This window comes from Pristiophorus japonicus, chromosome 6, assembly GCF_044704955.1.
Source record: "Pristiophorus japonicus isolate sPriJap1 chromosome 6, sPriJap1.hap1, whole genome shotgun sequence".
Lineage (NCBI taxonomy): Eukaryota > Metazoa > Chordata > Chondrichthyes > Pristiophoridae > Pristiophorus > Pristiophorus japonicus.
Window position 1 is genome coordinate 266,003,172 of NC_091982.1, and position 20,233 is coordinate 266,023,404.

At 46.7% G+C, this 20,233-nt stretch overlaps 1 long non-coding RNA gene across 1 annotated transcript in view; it reads right to left on the reverse strand.

Moving 5' to 3' along the window:
- Nucleotides 1–5,713: 5,713 nt before the first annotated feature.
- Nucleotides 5,714–20,233, reverse strand: part of LOC139266077 (uncharacterized) — an 80,025-nt gene continuing 65,505 nt past the window's right edge. The window contains exons 3-4 of the long non-coding RNA XR_011593683.1: nucleotides 17,578–17,790; nucleotides 5,714–5,896 (exon numbers count right to left, since the gene is read on the reverse strand). This is a non-coding gene — a long non-coding RNA (uncharacterized lncRNA). The remainder of the gene's footprint in view (nucleotides 5,897–17,577; nucleotides 17,791–20,233) is intronic.

Sequence of the window (20,233 nt, forward strand, 5' to 3'; positions counted from 1 at the left end):
GGGCTCTAAAAGGGTGCTTAACCCCGGTAGGAAGTTACCAAAATAGTTGAGGAGTACCAGGAACGACCGCAGCTCCGTGACGTTCTGTGGCCTGGGCGCATTCCTGATAGTCTCTGTCTTGGTGTCTGTGGGCTGAATGCCATCCGCCACGATCTTTCTCCCCAAAAACTCCACTTCTGTTGCCATGAAGACGCATTTCAACCTCTTCAGCCGCAGCCCTACGCGATCCAGTCGCTGGAGGACCTCCTCCAGGTTTTGTAGGTGCTCGGCGGTGTCCCGACCCGTGACCAATATGTCGTCCTGAAAAACCACCGTGTGTGGTACAGACTTGAGTAGGCTCTCCATGTTTCTCTGGAAGATCGCTGCAGCCGACCGAATTCCAAACGGGCATCTGTTATAGATGAACAGTCCCTTGTGCGTGTTGATGCAGGTGAGGCCCTTCAAAGACTCCTCCAGTTCCTGCGTCATGTAGGCCGAAGTCAGGTCGAGCTTGGTGAAAGTCTTTCCTCCTGCCAGCATCGCAAATAGGTCGTCTGTCTTAGGTAGTGGGTATTGGTCCTGTAGCGAGAAACGATTAATAGTTACTTTATAATCGCCGCAAATCCTGACTGTGCCATCACTTTTGAGTACTGGAACAATCGGGCTGGCGCACTTGCTGAATTCCACTGGGGAGATGATGCCCTCGCGTTGCAGCCTGTCCAGCTCGATTTCCACCCTCTCCCTCATCATGTGAGGTACCGCTCGCGCCTTGTGGTGAATGGATCGTGCCTCTGGGACCAAGTGGATCCTCACCCTCGCCCCGGAAAAGTTTCCAATGCCTGGCTCAAAAAGGAAGGAAATTTGTTAAGAACCTGGGTACATGAGGCCTGATCGACATGTGATAGCGCTTGGATGTCAGCCCAGTTCCAGCGGGTTTTGCCCAGCCAGCTCCTTCCAAGCAGTGTGGGGTCATTGCCCGGGACAATCCAGAGTGGCAGTTCATGCACTGGGCCCTCGTAGGTGACCTTGACCATGGCGCTGCCCAGGACAGTGATAAGCTCTTTGGTGTACGTTCTGAGTTTCGTGTGGAAGGGGCTCAGGGTTGGTCTGAGTGCCTTGTTGCACCACAGTCGCTCAAACATCTTTTTACTCATGATGAATTGGCTAGCACCAGTGCCCAGTTTCATGGCTACGGGTAAGCCATTCAATTTTACGTTTAGCATTATAGGTGGACATTTCAGCGAAAATGTGTGCATCCCGTGAACTTCAGCATCTGCCTCCTCTCTCTGAGGCTCAAAATTGCTTTTGTCCACCATGGACCGATCTTCCTCTGCCACGTGGTGGTTAGCAGGTTTTGCAGAGCTTGCAGCTCGTCTGCAAGCTCATTGGAGGTGCCTCATTGTTCCACAGCTCTTGCAAACATACCCTTTGAAGCGGCATGAATAGGCTGAATGGAAGCCTCCACAACACCAACAAGGTGTGAATTGCCTTGCATGCATCCTTTGTTGCGGACTCTCAGTCATCTGGGTCACCTGAGGCCTGCTGGCAGTTGCAGACTCGTGGTTTCTGCCCTGTATATTTCTGCTCGCAAACACAGTTCCAGTTAATTTATGAACATTGCTAGCACTTGTGTGTTGAGAGATTTGTTTGGTGTTATCACTGGTGGACATAAACGCCTGTGCTATCGCAATGGCCTTACTGAGGGTCGGTGTCTCTACAGTCAAAAGCTTTCGTAGGATGGTCTCGTGGCCAATGCCCAGCATAAAAAAAGTCTCTGAGCATTTGCTCCAGATAGCCATCAAACTCACATTGTCCTGCAAGCCGCCTTAGCTCGGCGACGTAGCTCACCACTTCCTGACCTTCAGATCGCTGGTACGAATAGAACCGATACCTTGCTATCAGCACGCTCTCCCTCGGGTTAGGATGCTCCAGAACCAGTGTGCACAGCTCCTCATACGACTTATCTGTGGGTTTCACCAGAGCCAGAAGATTCTTCATGAGGCTGTAGGTCGGTGCCCCACAAACTGTGAGGAGGAACGCTCTCCTTTTTGCAGTGCTTCCTTCTCCGTCCAGCTCGTTGACTACAAAGTACTGGTCTAACCTTTCTACATAGGCTTCCCAGTCCTCACCCTCTGAGAACTTCTCCGGAATGCCCACAGTTTGCTGCATCTTTGCGTTGGATTCGTGTACTCGTCGCCAATTGTTGTGTTCCTAACACAGATGAGACGGCACACAGGGAGGTTAAAGTAACAGTGACCTCAGTCTTTATTAAAAGGAGTTAGATATAGTCCTTACTATTGGGGAGGATCAAGGGGTATGGCAAGAAAGCAGGAATGGGGTACTGAAGTTGCATGTTCAGCCATGAACTCATTGAATGGTGGTGCAGGCTCGAAGGGCCAAATGGCCTACTCCTGCACCTATTTTCTATGTTTCTATGTTTCTATGTATGTGCTCAGTTGAGCAACGTGCCCAGAGAGGCACCACTAAGTTTGTGGTCCTGGCCCTCCAGACCATGGTCAAGGGTCCATGTTGACCATGCGGGCCCATTTCTTGGTAAAATGTTCCTGGTGGTGGAAGATGCTTTTCCAAAATGGATTGAATGTGAAATAATGTCGGGAAGCACCGCCACCGCCACCATTGAAAGCCTGAGGGCCATGTTTGCCACCCACGGCCTGCCTGACATACTGGTCAGTGACAACGGGCTATGTTTCACCAGTGCTGAATTTAAAGAATTCATGACCCGCAATGGGATCAAACATGTCACCTCGGCCCAGTTTAAACCAGCCTCCAATGGGCAGGCAGAGCGGGCAGTCCAAACCATCAAACAGAGCCTTAAACGAGTCACAGAAGGCTCACTCCGAACCTGCCTGTCCCGAGTACTGCTCAGCTACCGCACGAGATCCCACTCGCTCACAGGGGTGCCCCCGGCTGAGCTACTCAAGAAAAGGACACTTAAAACCAGACTCTCGCTGGTTCACCCCAACCTGCATGATCAGGTAGAGAGCAGGTGGCAGCAACAAAATGTAAACCATGGTCGCGCCACTGTGTCATGGGAAATGGATCTGAATGACACTGTGTATGTGCTAAATTATGGACATGGTCACAAGTGGATCGCGGGCACGGTGATAGCTAAAGAAGGGAATAGGGTGTTTGTAGTCAAACTAGACAATGGACAAATTTTCAAAAAGCACCTGGACCAAACGAGGCTGCGGTTCACAGACTGCCCTGAACAACCCACAGCAGACACCACCTTTTTCGAGCCCACAACACACACCCAAAGGATCAACGACACCACGCCAGACCAGGAAACCGAACCCATCACGCCCAACAGCCCAGCATGGCCAGGCTCACCCAGCAGCCCTGCAGGCCCAACAACACCCCAGCCCAGCGAGGGCACAGCCAACACACCAGAACAGACATTTGTACCGAGTCTGTCCACCAGGGAAAGAAAGGCTCCCGACCGCCTCACCTTGTAAATAGTTTTCATTTTGACTTTGGGGGGCAGTGATGTTGTGTACCTGTAAAGCATGCACTCCCATGTTCCGCCACCAGGGAGCGCATCCCCTTAAGTTCCAAGGGATCCCAGCATCCCTTGGGAGCACTGTATATAAGCCGGCCCCTAAGGCCTGTTACTCACTCTGGAGTGTCTTATTAAAGACTGAGGTCACTGTTACTTTAACCTCCCTGTGTGTAGTCTGATCTGTGTTCGGAACACAACAGGTATCACCTCACAGTTCTGGTATAATTCTTACAAATCTTTTTTGCGACGTCTTCAGTGGCTCTCTATCCTTTTTATAATCTGGCGACCAGAACTGTACACAGTACTCCAAGCATGGTCCAACCAAGGTTCGATACAAGTTTATCATAATGTCTCCACTTTTCAATTCTATCCCTCCAGAAATATAACTTCACGCTTGCATAGCTTTTCTGTAAGGCCTTATTAACCTGCATCACTACTTGAAGTGATTTGTGTGTTTGTACACGCAAATTACTTTGCTCCTCTACCCCATTTTGATTCTCATTTTCCAAGTAAAATCGCACTCCCCACGGGGGCATTCGAGGTGAGCACACACCCGTAGGGCCCCACAAGTTCTGGGTTGAGGTATGTGAAGCGTATGTGCCTAAACCCGGCACTTGCCATCTGTCAAAAATTCTCCTGAGAGATCGCACACATCACAAACTAACGGGAATCCGCCCAACTGCTACCCAGCGAATGTCCTTCAAATTCTTAAGTCAAACTTTGAAAGTGCAGAAAAATACATTTTAAAAAATAAGTTATGGATTTAAAATCGTAATAAATAAGGTAAGTTAGTTTGCAGTTGCAGCAGGTAATCAGGAAGGCGAATGGAATGTTGGCCTTCATTGCGAGAGGGATGGAGTACAAAAGCAGGGAGGTCCTGCTGCAACTGTACAGCGTATTGGTGAGGCCGCACCTGGAGTACTGCGTGCAGTTTTGGTCACCTAACTTAAGGAAGGATATACCAGCTTTGGAGGGGGTACAGAGACGATTCACTAGGCTGATTCCGGAGATGAGGGGGTTACCTTATGATGATAGATTGAGTAGACTGGGTCTTTACTCGTTGGAGTTCAGAAGGATGAGGGGTGATCTTATAGAAACATTTAAAATAAAGAAAGGGATAGAACAAGATAGAGGCAGAGAGGTTGTTTCCACTGGTCGGGGAGACGAGAACTAGGGGGCACAGCCTCAAAATACGGGGTAGCCAATTTAAAACCGAGTTGAGAAGGAATTTCTTCTTCCATAGGGTTGTGAATCTGTGGACTTCTCTGCCCAAGGAAGCAGTTGAGGCTAGCTCATTGAATGTATTCAAGTCACAGATCGATAGATTTTTAACCAATAAGGGAATTAAGGGTTATGGGGAGCGGGCGGGTAAGTGGAGCTGAGTTCACGGCCAGATCAGCCATGATCTTGTTGAATGGCGGAGCAGGCTCGAGGGGCTAGATGGCCTACTCCTGTTCCTAATTCTTATGTTCTTATGTTTATTTTTAGACCCTTTAAAATATGTAAATTAATTTTTCAAAACATTAAATTGTTGTTTTAAGTAATGAATTGAATTCAATTTTTACTCATTTGCAGTGTGATTTTTTTTGTTATTTTAAGTGTTTCTGTGTTTTTGGGGGTATTCCCGTTCATACTTATGGTGGTTCCATATATACGGAATCACTTTAAGTATGAATGGGGATCCCCCTACTCTGATAGGTTGGGCCGGCCCACATGCTCCCATTGATACATACGAAACCCATACCCTCCAGGGATACGTGCGCTCCTACGAAGACCTTCGCGTAGAGGCCCAGGACCGCAAGTCTCCGAACCTCCAGAACCACCAGCTAGTTCCGTAGAAATCTATGTGGTTGGAGGCCTCCGACTGTAATTTCTGGGCCACTGACAGATCGGAAAAGCAGGTTTTCAGCGCATGCACATTGTGTGCTGAAAACCGGCTTTTGCGATGCCTTCCTGGGTCCGTACACACTCAGTGCGGTCCTGGGGAGGCCGCGATTTCTAGACCAATATTGCAATTTCCAACCATGACGTCTTTCTATACTTATGTTGTTCAACGTTGGCACTCAAGCTTTGGTTATACACCACCACAATGTAACAGGTTTTTATTATGACATAAATTCTTGCATTATTTTCAGCATCATCAGCATGAAGCAGCTATTAAAGATAAGCTCTGATCCTTCCTACTTTCTGTTGTTGGGGAATTGACAGCAGTTGTTGAGGTTGTTGTTGTGGATGTGTTTGCAGCTGCTCCAGTGCTGCTCTCTGGAGTTGTTGGTACTGTTGTGCTTGTTGGTCCTGAAGTGGATGGAAAGACTGGTGTTGTGGTTGTTGAATGTAGAGGTGTAGATGATGTCTCAGCAGAAGTACTTGTAGTTGTGGAAGGAACAGTTGATGTAGCTGTGTAAACACAATGGAAATTCAGCCTTAGATTGTCCAACGAGACTCAATTTGTTTTATTTGTTCTATTTACATTACATTACGTGACAAATAATTGAATAGAATGTAGAGCACAGAAACCCAGCCTGTTCATCCTTTCCTGATCAGCATCAGCTCACAGCTCTCGTACCATCCTGTAGAGATAGGTCTTGATCCAGTGGCAAGGATTACCTAAGACGACTGGAAACCTGCTCTGCTGCATGGACCCAGTGCGCACACATATCGCAGTGTGGGCTGGCCCGTGCTGTCCCCAGGCCCCTGGCCCCAAACTCATGCCTCTCCTGGGCCCCGATCACATCCCTCTACAGTCTCTTACCACTCCTTCACCCGACCTCGCTAACCCTGCTGTACCTGCCCACGCACCAAGCATCGACCGGGACCTTGATGACGTCACTCTTCGCTGCCGATGCAGCTTGTGCAGCTCCCTGAGGTAGTATGCCTCCACGCTGCTCCCAGGCCGCTGCTCACCATAGTGTACACAGCAGTGTAATAATTATGTTGCTATACAAGTAATCTACAGGCCTGGATCAATAATCCACAAGAACACGACTTCAAATCCCCCCAAGGCAGTTTGAGAAGGTTAGTCAGGCAGATAGGGAATGGGTGACCATCAGGAAGAGCAGTGGAAGGAAGGTAGTGCAGGGGTCCCCTGTGGTCATCTCCCTCCAAAACAGATACGCCGTTTTGGATACTGTTTTGGGAGATGACTCAGCAGGGGACGGCAGCAGCAGCCAAGTTCATGGCACCATGGGTGGCTCTGCTGCATAGGAGGGCAGGAAAAAGAGTGGGAGAGCTATAGTGTAAGGGGATTCTATTGTAAGGCGAATAGATGGATGTTTCTGCAGCTGCAATCGAGACTCCAGGATGATATGTTGCCTCCCTGGTGCAAAGGTCAAAGATAACTCAGAGCGGATCTCAAAGGTATTAATCTCAGGATTGCTACCACTGCCACGTGCTAGTCAGAGTAGGAATCGCAGTATAGTTAAGATGAAGATATGGCCTGAGGAATGGTGTGTGAGGGAGAGATTCAAATTCCTGGGACATTGGAACCGGTTCTGGGGGAGGTGGGACCAATACAAACCGGACAGTCTGCACCTGGGCAGGACCGGAACCAATGTCCTAGGGTGAGTGTTTGCTAGTGCTGTTGGGGAGAGTTTGAACTGATATGGCAAGGGGATGGGAATCTATGCAGGGAGACAGATAGAAGTAAAATGGGGGCAAAGCAAAAGGTAGAAAGGAGATGAGGAAACGTGGAGGACAGAGAAATCAAAGGCAAAAATCAAAAAGGACCACATTACAACATAATTCTAAAAGGACAAAGAGTGTTAAAAAAACAAGCCTAAAGGCTCCGTGTCTCAATGCGTGGAGCATTCTGAATAAGGTGGATGAATTAACTGCGCAGATAGCTGTTAACGGATATGATGTATTGGGATTACGGAGACATGACTCCAGGGTGAGCAAGGCTGGGAACTCAACATCCAGGGGTATTCAATATTCAGGAAGGATGGACAGAAAGGAAAAGGAGGTGAGGCAGCGTTGTTGGTTAAAGAGGAGGTTAACGCAATAGTAAGGAAGGACATTAGCTTGGATGATGTGGAATCTGTATGGGGAGAGCTGCGGAAAACCAAAGGGCAGAAAACGCTAGTGGGAATTGTGTACAGACTACCCAACAGTGGTAGTGAGGTTGGGGATAGCATCAAACAGGAAATTAGGGATGTGTGCAATAAAGGTACAGCAGTTATCATAGGTGACTTTAATCTGCTTATAGAATGGACTAACCAAACTGGTAGCAATACGGTGAAGGAGGATTTCCTGGAGTGTATAAGGGATGGTTTTCTCGACCAATATGTCAAGGAACCAACTAGAAAGCAGGCCAACCAAGACTGGGTCTTGTGTAATAAGAGAGGATTAATTAGAAATCGTGTTGTGCGAGGCCCCTTGGGGAAGAGTGACGATAATACGGTAAAATTCTTCATTAAGATGGAGAGTGCCACAGTTAATTCAGAGACTAGGGTCCTGAACGTAAAGAAAGGTAACTTCGACGGTATGAGATGTGCATTGGCTCGGATATACTGCCGAATGATACTTAAAGGGTTGACGGTGGATAGGCAATGGCAGACATTAAAAGATCACATGGATGAACTTCAACAATTGTACATCCCTGTCTGGCATAAAAATAATACGGGGAAGGTGGCTCAACCGTGGCTAACAAGGGAAATTAGGGACAGTGTTAAATCCAAGGAAGGGTATTATAAATTGGCCAGAAAAAGCAGCAAACCTGAGGACTGGGAGAAATTTAGAATTCAGCAGAGGAGGACAAAGGGTTGAATTAGGAGGGGGAAAATAGAGTATGAGAGTAAGCTTGCTGCGAACATAAAAACTCACTGCAAAAGCTTCTATAGATATGTGAAGAGAAAACGATTAGTGAAGACAAATGTAGGTCCCTTTCAGTCACAATCAGGTGAACTTATAATGGGGAACAAGGAAATGGCAGATGAATTGAACGAATACTTTGGTTCTGTCTTCACTAAGAAAGACACAAATAACTTTCCGGAAATACTAGGGGACCGAGGGTCTAGCGAGAAGGAGGAACTGAAGGGAATCCTTATTTGTCAGGTAATTGTGTTGGGGAAATTGACGTGTTTGAAGGCCGATAAATCCCCAGAGGCTGATAGTCTGCATCCCAGAGTACTTAAGGAAGTGGCCCTACAAATAGTGGACGCATTGGTGATCATTTTCCCACATTCTATAGACTCTGGATCAGTTCCTATGGAGTGGAGGGTAGCTAATGTAACACCACTTTTTAAAAAAGGAGGGAGAGAGAAAACGGGTAATTATAGACCGGTTAGCCTGACATCGGTAGTGGGGAAAATGTTGGAATCAATTATTAAAGATGTAATAGCAACGCATTTGGAAAGCAGTGACAGGATCGGTCCAAGTCAGCATGGATTTATGAAAGGGAAAGGGAAATCATGCTTGACAAATCTTTTAGAATTTTTTGAGGATGTAATTAGTATAGTGGACAAGGGAGAATCAGTGGATGTGGTGTATTTGGACTTTCAAAAGGCTTTTGACAAGGTCCCACACAAGAGATTGATGTGCAAAATTAAAGAACATGGTTTTGGGAGTAATCTATTGACGTGGATAGAGAACTGGTTGTCAGACAGAAAGCAAAGAGTAGGAATAAATGGGTCCTTTTCAAAATGGCAGGCAGTGACTGGTGGTGTACCGGAAGGTTCAGTGCTGGGTCCCCAGCTTTTTACAATATACATTAATGATTTGGACAAAGGAATTGAATGTAATATCTCCATGTTTGTAGATGACACTAAGCTGGGTGGCGGTGTGAGCTGTGAGGAGGACGCTAAGAGGCTGCCGGGTGACTTGGACAGGTTAGGTGAGTAGGCAAATGCATGGCAGACGCAGTATAATGTGAGGTTATCCATTTTGGTGGCAAAAACAGGAAGACAGAATATTATCTGAATGGAGACAGATTAGGAAAAGGGGAGGTGCAATGAGACCTGGGTGTCATGGTACATCAGTCATTGAAAGTTGGCATGCAGGTACATCAGGCACTGAAAAAGGCAAATGGCATGTTAGCCTTCATAGCGAGAGGATTTGAATATAGGAGCAGGGAAGTCTGACTGCAATTGGACAGGGCCTTGGTGAGGCCACACCTTAAATATTGTGCACAGTTTTGGTCTAATCTGAGGAAGGACATTCTTGCTGTTGAGGGAGTACAGCGAAGGTTCACCAGACTGAAGATATGAAGAAAGACTGGATCGACTAGGCTTATATTCACTGGAATTTAGAAGAATGAGAGGGGATCTCATAGAAACCTATAAAATTCTGACGGGATTGGACAGGTTAAATGCAGGAAGAATGTTCCCAATTTTGGGGAAGTCCAGAACCAGGGGTCACAGTCTAAGGATAAGGAGTAAACCATTTAGGACCGAGAAGAGGAGAAACTTCTTCACCCAGAGAGTGGTGAACCTGTGGAATTCTTTACCACAGAAAGTTGTTGAGGCCAATTCGCTAAATATATTCAAAAAGGAGTTAGATGTAGTCCTTACTACTAGGGGGATCAAGGGGTATGGCGAGAAAGCAGGAATGGGGTACTGAAGTTGCATGTTCAGCCATGAACTCATTGAATGGCGGTGCAGGCTCGAAGGGCCGAATGGCCTACTCCTGCACCTATTTTCTATGTTTCTATGTATGTGCTCAGTTGAGCAACGTGCCCAGAGAGGCACCACTAAGTTTGTGGTCCTGGCCCTCAGACCATGGTCGAGGATCCATGTCGACTATGCGGGCCCATTTCTCGGTAAAATGATCCTGGTGGTGGTGGATGCTTTTTCAAAATGGATTGAATGTGAAATAAGGTCGGGAAGCACCGCCACCGCCACCATTGAAAGCCAGAGGGCCATGTTTGCCACCCACGGCATGTCTGACATACTGGTCAGTGACAATGGGCTATGTTTCACCATGCCGAATTTAAAGAATTCATGACCCGCAATGGGATCAAACATGTCACCTCGGCCCCATTTAAACCAGCCTCCCATGGGCAGGCAGACATTTGTACCAAGGCGGTCCACCAGGGAAAGAAAGGCTCCCGACCGCCTCACCTTGTAAATAGTTTTCACTTTGACTTTGAGGGGGAGTGATGTTGTGTATCTGTAAATCATGTACTCCCATGTTCTGCCACCAGGGAGCGCATCCCCAGAAGTCCCAAGGGATCCCAGCATCCCTTGGGAGCACTGTATATAAGCCGGCCCCTAACGCCTGTTACTCACTCTGGAGTGTTTTATTAAAGACTGAGGTCACTGTTACTTTAATCTCCCTGTGTGCAGTCTTATCTGTGTTAGGAACACAACAGGTATCACCTCACAGTTCCGGTATAAAGCTTACAAATCTTTTTTGCAATGTCTTCAGTGGCTCTCTATCCTGTTTATAATCTGGCGACCAGAACTGTACACAGCACTCCAAGCATGGTCCAACCAAGGTTCGATACAAGTTTACCATAATGTCTCCACTTTTCAATTCTATCCCTCTAGAAATATAACTTCACGCTTGCTTAGCTTTTCTTTAAGGCCTTATTAACCTGCATCACTACTTGAAGTGATTTGTGTATTTGTACACGCAAATTTCTTTGCTCCTCTACCCCATTTTAATTCTCATTTTCCAAGTAATGGGCCTAAAATCGCACTCCCCACGGGGGCATTCGAGGTGAGCACACACCCGTAGGGCCCCACAAGTTCTGGGTTGAGGTATGTGAAGCGTATGTGCCTAAACCCGGAACTTGCCATCTGTCAAAACTTCTCCTGAGAGATCGCACACATCACAAACTAACGGGAATCCGCCCAACTGCTACCCAGCGAATGTCCTTCAAATTCTTAAGTCAAACTTTGAAAGTGCAGAAAAATACATTTTAAAAAATAATTTATAGATTTAAAATCCTAATAAATAAGGTAAGTTTATTTTTAGACCCTTTAAAATGTGTAAATTAATTTTTCAAAACATTAAATTGTTTTAAGTAATGAATTGAATTCAATTTTTACTCATTTGCAGTATGTGATTTTTTTTGTTATTTTAAGTGTTTCTGTGTTTTTGGGGGTATTCCCATTCATACTTATGGTGGTTCCATATATACGGAATCACTTTAAGTATGAATGGGGATCCCCCTACTCTGATAGGTTGGGCCGGCCCACATGCTCCCATTGATACATACGAAACCCATACCCTCCAGGGATACGTGCGCTCCTACGAAGACCTTCGCGTAGAGACCCAGGACCGCAAGTCTCCGAACCTCCAGAACCACCAGCTAATTCCATAGAAATCTATGTGGTTGGAGGCAGTTGGGAAGAGGCGGGAGCAGTGTCGGAGCGGCCTATAAAGTCCCAGCGGGAGCTCGAGAAACAGCGGCAGTTAGGAAGAGGCGGGAGCAGTGTCAGAGCGGCCTATAAAGGCCCAGCAGGAGCTCTAGAAACAGCGGCATTTGGTGAGAGGCGGGAGCAGTGTCGGAGCGGCCTATAAAGGCCCAGCGGGAGCTCTAGAAACAGCGGCATTTGGTGAGAGGCGGGAGCAGTGTCGGAGCGGCCTATAAAGGCCCAGCAGGAGCTCGAGAAACAGCGGCAGTTGGGAAGAGGCGGGAGCAGTGTCGGAGCGGCCTATAAAGGTGGGGCTTGTACAGCTACAGCTGGAGAGAAGGCAAAAAAGAAGTAGAAAGGAATCAAAAGGTGACGTCACAGCCAATGGGGTAAGTGATTGGCTGGTGATTGGTGAGTAGCTTTTCTTTTTCTTTTTTATATCAGTAAGTAAACTGCAACATTGTTGTTACCAATTTAAGTGTATCTAAGGGATAAAGCATGGCAGGAGAGCTCGGTTACGTGTTATGCTCCTCCTGTACCATGTGGGAACTCAGGGACGACTCCAGTGTCCCTGACGACTACGTGTGTGAGAAGTGTATCGACCTCCAGCTCCTGACGGTCCGCGTTGCGGAGTTGGAGCTGAGGGTGGATTCACTCTGGAGCATCCACGATGCTGAGAATGACATAAGTGGCATGTGTAGCGAGTTGGTCTTACCACATGAGAAGGATCCACAGCCAGCTAGGGAATGGAAGACCAGCAGGAAGAGCAGTGCAAGGAAGGTAGTGCAGGGGTCCCCTGCGGTCATCCCCCTGCAAAACAGATACACTGCTTTGAGTACTATTGAGGGGGATGACTCATCAGGGGAGGGCAGCAGCAGCCAAGTTCATGGCACCGTGGCTGGCTCCGTTGTACAGAAGGGCAGGAAAAAGAGTGGGAGAGCGATAGTGATAGGGGATTCAATGATGAGGGGAATAGATAGGCGTTTCTGCGGCCGCAACCGAGACTCCAGGATGGTATGTTGCCTCCCTGGTGCAAGGGTCAAGGATGTCTCCGAGCGAGTGCAGAACATTCTGAAAAGGGAGGGTGAACAGCCAGTTGTCGTGGTGCACATTGGTACCAACGACATAGGTAAAAAAAGGGATGAGGTCCTACGAGATGAATTTAAGGAGCTAGGAGCTAAATTAAAAAGTAGGACCTCAAAAGACCTCGGGATTGCTACCAGTGCCACGTGCTAGTCAGAGTAGGAATCGCAGGATAGCACAGATGAATATGTGGCTTGAGCAGTGGTGCAGCAGGGAGGGATTCAAATTCGTGGGGCATTGGAACAGGTTCTGGGGAAGGTGGCACCAGTACAAACTGGATGGTCTGCACTTGGGCAGGACCGGAATCAATGTCCAAGGGGGAATGTTTGCTAGTGCTATTGGTGAGGAATTAAACTGGTATGGCAGGGGGATGGGAACCAATACAGGGAGATAGAGGGAAACAAAAAGGAGACAAAAACAAAAGACAGAAAAGAGATGAGTATAAGTGGAGGGCAGAGAAAACAAAGGCAAGAAACAAAAAGGGCCACTGAATATAAAAGGCTGCAGTAGGGGTCAAAACTAAAAATCATGGTTTAAAAACTAGGATGAAAACACTCTACCTAAACACACGCAGCATTCGAATAAATGTAGATGAGTTGACGGCACAAATCATTACAAATGGGTATGATTTGGTGGCCATTACAGAAACATGGTTGCAAGGTGGCCAAGACTGGGAATTAAACATACAGGGGTATCTGACGATTCAGAAAGATAGGCAAGAAGGGAAAGGAGGTGGGGTAGTTCTGTTAATAAAAGATGATATCAGGGCAGTTGTGATAGATGATATTGGCTCCAATGAACAAAATGTTGAATCATTATGGGTGGAGATTAGAGATAGTAAGTGGAAAAAGTCACTGGTCGGCGTAGTTTATAGGCCCCCAAATAATAACTTCACGGTGGGGCTGGAAATAATCAAGGGAATAATGGAGGCATGTGAAAAAGGAACAGCAGCAGTCATGGGGGATTTTAACCTACATATCGATTGGTCAAATCAAATCGCACGAGGTAGCCTGGAGGAGGAATTCATAGAATGCATACGGGATTGTTTCTTAGAACAGTATGTAACAGAACCTACAAGGGAGCAAGCCATCTTCGATCTGGTCCTGTGTAATGAGACAGGAATAATAAATGATTTCCTCGTAAAAGATCCTCTCGGAATGAGTGATTACAATATGGTTGAATTTGCAATACAGATTGAGGATGAGGAAGTTGTGTCAGAAACGAGCATACTATGCTTAAACAAAGGGGACTAAAGTGGGATGAGGGCAGAGTTGGCTGAAGTAGACTGGAAACAAGGACTAAACGGTGGGACAATTGAGGAACAGTGGAGGACTTTTAAGGAGCTCATTCAGAGTGCACAACAAAAATATATTCCAGTGAAAAAGAAGGGCGGTAAGAGAAGGGATAACCAGCCGTGGATAACCAAGGAAATAAAGGAAAGTATCAAATCAAAGACCAATGCATATAAGGTGGCCAAGGTTAGTGGGAAACGAGAGGATTGGGAAAATTTTAAGCAACATCAAAGAATGACTAAAAAAGCAATAAAGAAAGGGAAGATAGATTACGAAGGTAAACTTGCGCAAAACATAAAAACAGATAGTAAAAGCTTTAACCGATATATAAAACGGAAAAGAGTGACGAAAGTAAATGTTGGTCCCTTAGAAGATGAGAAGGGGGATTTAATAATGGGAAATGTGGAAATGGCTGAGACCTTAAACAATTATTTTGCTTCTGTCTTCACAGTGGAAGACACAAAAACCATGCCAAAATTTGCAGGCCACATGAATGTGGGAAGTTACAATCACTATCACTAGGGGGGGTAGTGCTGGACAGGCTAATGAGACTGAAGGTAGACAAGTCCCCTGGTCCTGATGAAATGCATCCCAGGGTAATAAAAGAGATGGCGGAAGTTATAGCAGATGCATTCGTTATAATCTACCAAAATTCTCTGGACTCTGGGGAGGTACCAGCGGATTGGAAAGCAGCTAATGTAACGCCTCTGTTTAAAAAAGGGGGCAGACAAAAGGCAGGTAACTAAAGGACGGTTAATTTAACATCTGTAGTGGGGAAAATGCTAGAAACTATCATTCAGGAAGAAATAGCGGGACATCTAGACAGGAATAGTGCAATCAAGCAGATGCAGCATGGATTCATGAAGGGGAAAGCATGTTTAACTAATTTACTGGAATTCTTTGAGGATATAACGAGGATGGTGGATAGAGGTGTACCGATGGATGTGGTGTATTTAGATTTCCAAAAGGCATTCGATAAGGTGCCAAACAAAAGGTTACTGCAGAAGATAAAGGTATGCGGAGTCAGAGGAAATGTATCAGCATGGATCGAGAATTGGCTGGCTAACAGAAAGCAGAGAGTCGGGATAAATGGGTCCTTTTCCGGTTGGAAATTAGTGGTGAGTGGTGTGCCACAGGGATCAGTGCTGCGACCACAACTGTTTACAATATACATAGATGACCTGGAAGAGGGGACAGAGTGTAGTGCAACAAAATTTGCAGATGATACAAAGATTAGTGGGAAAGCAGGTTGTGTAGAGGACACAGAGAGGCTGCAAGGAGATTTGGATAGGTTAAGCGAATGGGCTAAGGTTTGGCAGATGGAATACAATGTCGGAAAGTGTGAGGTCATCCACCTTGGGAAAAAAAAGAGTAAAAGGGAATATTATTTGAATGGGGAGAAATTACAACATGCTGTGGTGCAGAGGGACCTGGGGGTCCTTGTGCATGAAACTCTTTTGAGTTTACCTGCGAAAACATAAAACATGTATCCGTGCCACCCGACCTGGATGACACACACAAGACATTTACAAGGCCCTTTTTTTTTTTTGTGTTTTTTTTTTTTTGGGCACTAAAATCAAATTTTTCCTTGTGCATGAAACTCTTTTAGAGTCTACCTGCAAAACATAAACATTAAACTGTGCCACCCGACCTGGGTGACACACCAGACATTTACAAGGCCCTTTTTTCCTTTTTTTTTTGTTTTTTTTTTGTGTTTTTTGTTTTTTTTTTTTGTTTTTTTTTGGGCACTAAAATCACAATTTCTCCGGTGCCCCCTATAAAAGGGAAGGGGACACTAAAAGCACCGGCAATTAAAACAAATTAACTTTAAAACGTAAAATCAAATTAAAATTTGGTTGCCGGGCGTGATGATGCACTCCAGTCCCTCCGGTGCCCACCTCTCGCGGAAGGCCGCGAGCGTACCGGTGGACACCGCGTGCTCCATCTCCAAGGACACCCTGGACCGGATGTAAGAGCGGAAGAGTTCCTTGTGCATGAATCCCAAAATGTTAGTTTGCAGGTGCAGCAGGTAATCAGGAAGGCGAATGGAATGTTGGCCTTTGTTGCGAGAGGGATGGAGTATAAAAGCAGGGAGGTCCTGCTGCAACTGTATAGGGTATTGGTGAGGCCGCACCTGGAGTACTGCATGCAGTTTTGGTCACCTTACTTAAGGAAGGATATACTAGCTTTGGAAGGGGTACAGAGACAATTCACTAGGCTGATTCTGGAGATGAGGGGGTTATCTTATGACGATAGATTGAGTAGACTGGGTCTTTACTCGTTGGAGTTCAGAAGGATGAGGGGTGATCTTATAGAAATATTTAAAATCATGAAAGGGATAGACAAGATAGAGGCAGAGAGGTTGTTTCCACTGGTCGGGGAGACGAGAACTAGGGGGCATAGCCTCAAAATACGGGGGAGCCAATTTAAAACCGAGTTGAGAAGGAATTTCTTCTCCCAGAGGGTTGTGAATCTGTGGAATTCTCTGCCCAAGGAAGCAGTTGAGGCTAGCTCATTGAATGTATTCAAATCACAGATAGATAGATTTTTAATCAATAAGGGAATTAAGGGTTACGGGGAGCGGGCGGGTAAGTGGAGCTGAGTCCACGGCCAGATCAGCCATGATCTTGTTGAATGGCGGAGCAGGCTCGAGGGGCTAGATGGCCTACTCCTGTTCCTAATTCTTATGTTCTTATGTTTATTTTTAGACCCTTTAAAATATGTAAATTAATTTTTCCACACATTAAATTGTTGTTTTAAGTAATGAATTGAATTCAATTTTTACTCATTTGAAATATGTGATTTTTTTTGTTATTTTAAGTGTTTCTGTGTTTTTGGGGGTATTCCCGTTCATACTTATGGTGGTTCCATATATGCGGAATCACTTTAAGTATGAATGGGGATCCCCCTACTCTGATAGGTTGGGCCGGCCCACATGCTCCCATTGATACATACGAAACCCATACCCTCCAGGGATACGTGCGCTCCTACGAAGACCTTCGCGTAGAGACCCAGGACCGCAAGTCTCCGAACCTCCAGAACCACCAGCTAGTTCTGTAGAAATCTATGTGGTTGGAGGCCTCCGACTGTAATTTCTGGGCCACTGACAGATCGGAAAAACTGGTTTTCAGCACATGCACATTGTGTGCAGAAAACCGGCTTTTGTGATGCCTTCCTGGGTCCGTACACACTCAGTATGGACCTGGGGAGGCTGCGATTTCTAGACCAATATTGCAATTTCCAACCATGACGTCTTTCTATACTTATGTTGTTCAACGTTGGCACTCAAGCTGTGGTTATACACCACCACAATGTAACAGGTTTTTATTCTGACATAAATTCTTGCATTACTTTCAGCATCATCAGCATGAAGCAGCTATTAAAGATAAACTCTGATCCTTCCTACTTTCTGTTGTTGGGGAATTGACAGCAGTTGTTGAGGTTGTTGTTGTGGATGTGTTTGCAGCTGCTCCAGTGCTGCTCTCTGGAGTTGTTGGTACTGTTGTGCTTGTTGGTCCTGAAGTGGATGGAAAGACTGGTGTTGTGGTTGTTGATTGTAGAGGTGTAGATGATGTCTCAGCAGAAGTACTTGTAGTTGTGGAAGGAACAGTTGATGTAGCTGTGTAAACACAATGGAAATTCAGCCTTCGATTGTCCAACGAGACTCAATTTGTTTTATTTGTTCTATTTACATTACATTACGTGACAAATAATTGAATAGAATGTAGAGCACAGAAACCCAGCCTGTTCATCCTTTCCTGATCAGCATCAGCTCGCAGCTCTGGTACCATCCTGTAGATATTTTTTGCGACGTTTTTCCCCAGAGAGTGGTGAGAATGTGGAACTCGCTACCACAGGGAATGGTTGAAGCGAATAGTATGGATACATTTAAGGGACGGTTAGAGAAGCATATTAGGGAGAAGGGAACAGAGGGTTATGCTTATAAGGTTAGAAAGAAAGTCTTGCAATTATATTATTAAAGAAGCAGTAGCAGGTCATTTGGAAAAGCAAAATTCGGTCAGGCAGAGTCAGCATGGATTTATGAAGGGGAAGTCAAAGGAGCCAGCATCGGGAGAGCGGAGCGGACCAGGAGGATAAAGGGATGGTCAGTGACTGGGAGAGGTGGCACAGAGGAGACAGCATCGAGAGAGCGGAGCGGAACAGGAGGATAAAGGAACGGGCAGTGACTGGGAGAGGTGGCACAGAGAAGACAGCATCGAGAGAGCGGAGCGGAACAGGAGGATAAAGGGACGGGCAGTGACTGGGAGAGGTGGCACAGAGAAGACAGCATCGAGAGAGTGGAGCGGAACAGCAGGATAAAGGGACGGGCAGTGACTGGGAGAGGTGGCACAGAGGAGACAGCTGGTGCAGAGGCAGAAAGTAAACAAAGAAGTAAAAAGAAATCAAAGTGTGACGTCACAGCCAAACGGGTCAGTGATTGGCTGGTGGATTGGTGAGTATTTAATCTTTTTCTTTTTCTTTTTATTTCCTTATCAGTAGGTAACCTTTGACATTGTTGCCAAATTAAATTAATTTAAGAGTTAAGTCATGGCAGGAGAGCCCAGACCCGTTTCATGCTGCTCCTGTGCTATGAGGGAAGTCAGGGACGCTTTCAGTGTCCCTGACGACTATGTGTGCAGGAAGTGTGTCTGGCTGCAGCTCCTGACAGACCGCATTGCGACACTGGAACTGCGCATGGATTCACTCTGGAGCATCCGTGATGCTGGGTATGTTGTGAATAGCACGTTTATTGAGTTGGACACACCGCAGATAAAGATTATTCATCACATTCATCATCATCGGCGGTCCCTCAAAACGAGGATGACATGTCCACACCAAAAGGATAAGTTCCCAGGTGTTCCGATGATGAACCTAAAATTCCAGATCCTGAACTACATCTTGAAGGGTGGAAGATGCCAGTGCGTGGATTTTTTTTAATGTGTGGTGGCCGTTGCACTCCAGCCCCCACACGGGCTAGACAGAACTAGGTCTTGATCCAGTGGCAAGGATTACCCAAGACGACTGGAAACCTGCTCTGCTGCATGGACCCAGTGCGCACACATATCGCAGTGTGGGCTGGCCCGTGCTGTCCCCATGGCCCCTGGCCCCGAACTCATGCCTCTCCTGGGCCCCGATCACATCCCTCTACAGTCTCTTACCACTCCTTCACCCGACCTCGCTAACCCTGCTGTACCTGCCCACGCACCAAGCATCGACCGGGACCTTGATGACGTCACTCTTCGCTGCCGATGCAGCTTGTGCAGCTCCCTGAGGTAGTATGCCTCCACGCTGCTCCCAGGCCGCTGCTCACCATAGTGTACACAGCAGTGTAATGATTATGTTGCTATACAAGTAATCTACAGGCCTGGATCAATAATCCATAAGAACACGACTTCAAATCCCCCCAAGGCAGTTTGAGAAGGTTAGTCAGGCAGATAGGGAATGGGTGACCATCAGGAAGAGCAGTGGAAGGAAGGTAGTGCAGGGGTCCCCTGCGGTCATCTCCCTCCAAAACAGGTACAACGTTTTGGATACTGTTTTGGGAGATGACTCAGCAGGGGAGAGCAGCAGCAGCCAAGTTCATGGCACCCTCTGCTGCATAGGAGGGCAGGAAAAAGAGTGGGAGAGCTATAGTGGTAGGAGACTCTATTGTAAGGGGAATAGATAGGCGTTTCTGCAGCTGCAATCGAGACTCCAGGATGGTACGTTGCCTCCCTGGTGCAAGGGTCAAAGGTATCTCGGAGCGGCTGTAGGATCCCAAAGGTATTAATCTCAGGATTGCTACCAGTGCCACGTGCTAATCAGAGTAGAAAAAGCAGTATTGTTAAGATGAAGATGTGATCTGAGGAATGATGCAGAAGGGAGGGATTATAATTCCTGGGACATTGGAACCGGTTCTGCGGGAGGTGGGACCAGTACAAACTGGACAGTCTGCACCTGGGCAGGACCGGAACCAATGTCCTCGGGCGAGTGTTTGCTAGTGCTGTTGGGGAGAGTTTAAACTAATATGGCAGAGGGATGGGAATCTATGCAGGGAGACAGATGGAAGTAAAATGGGGGCA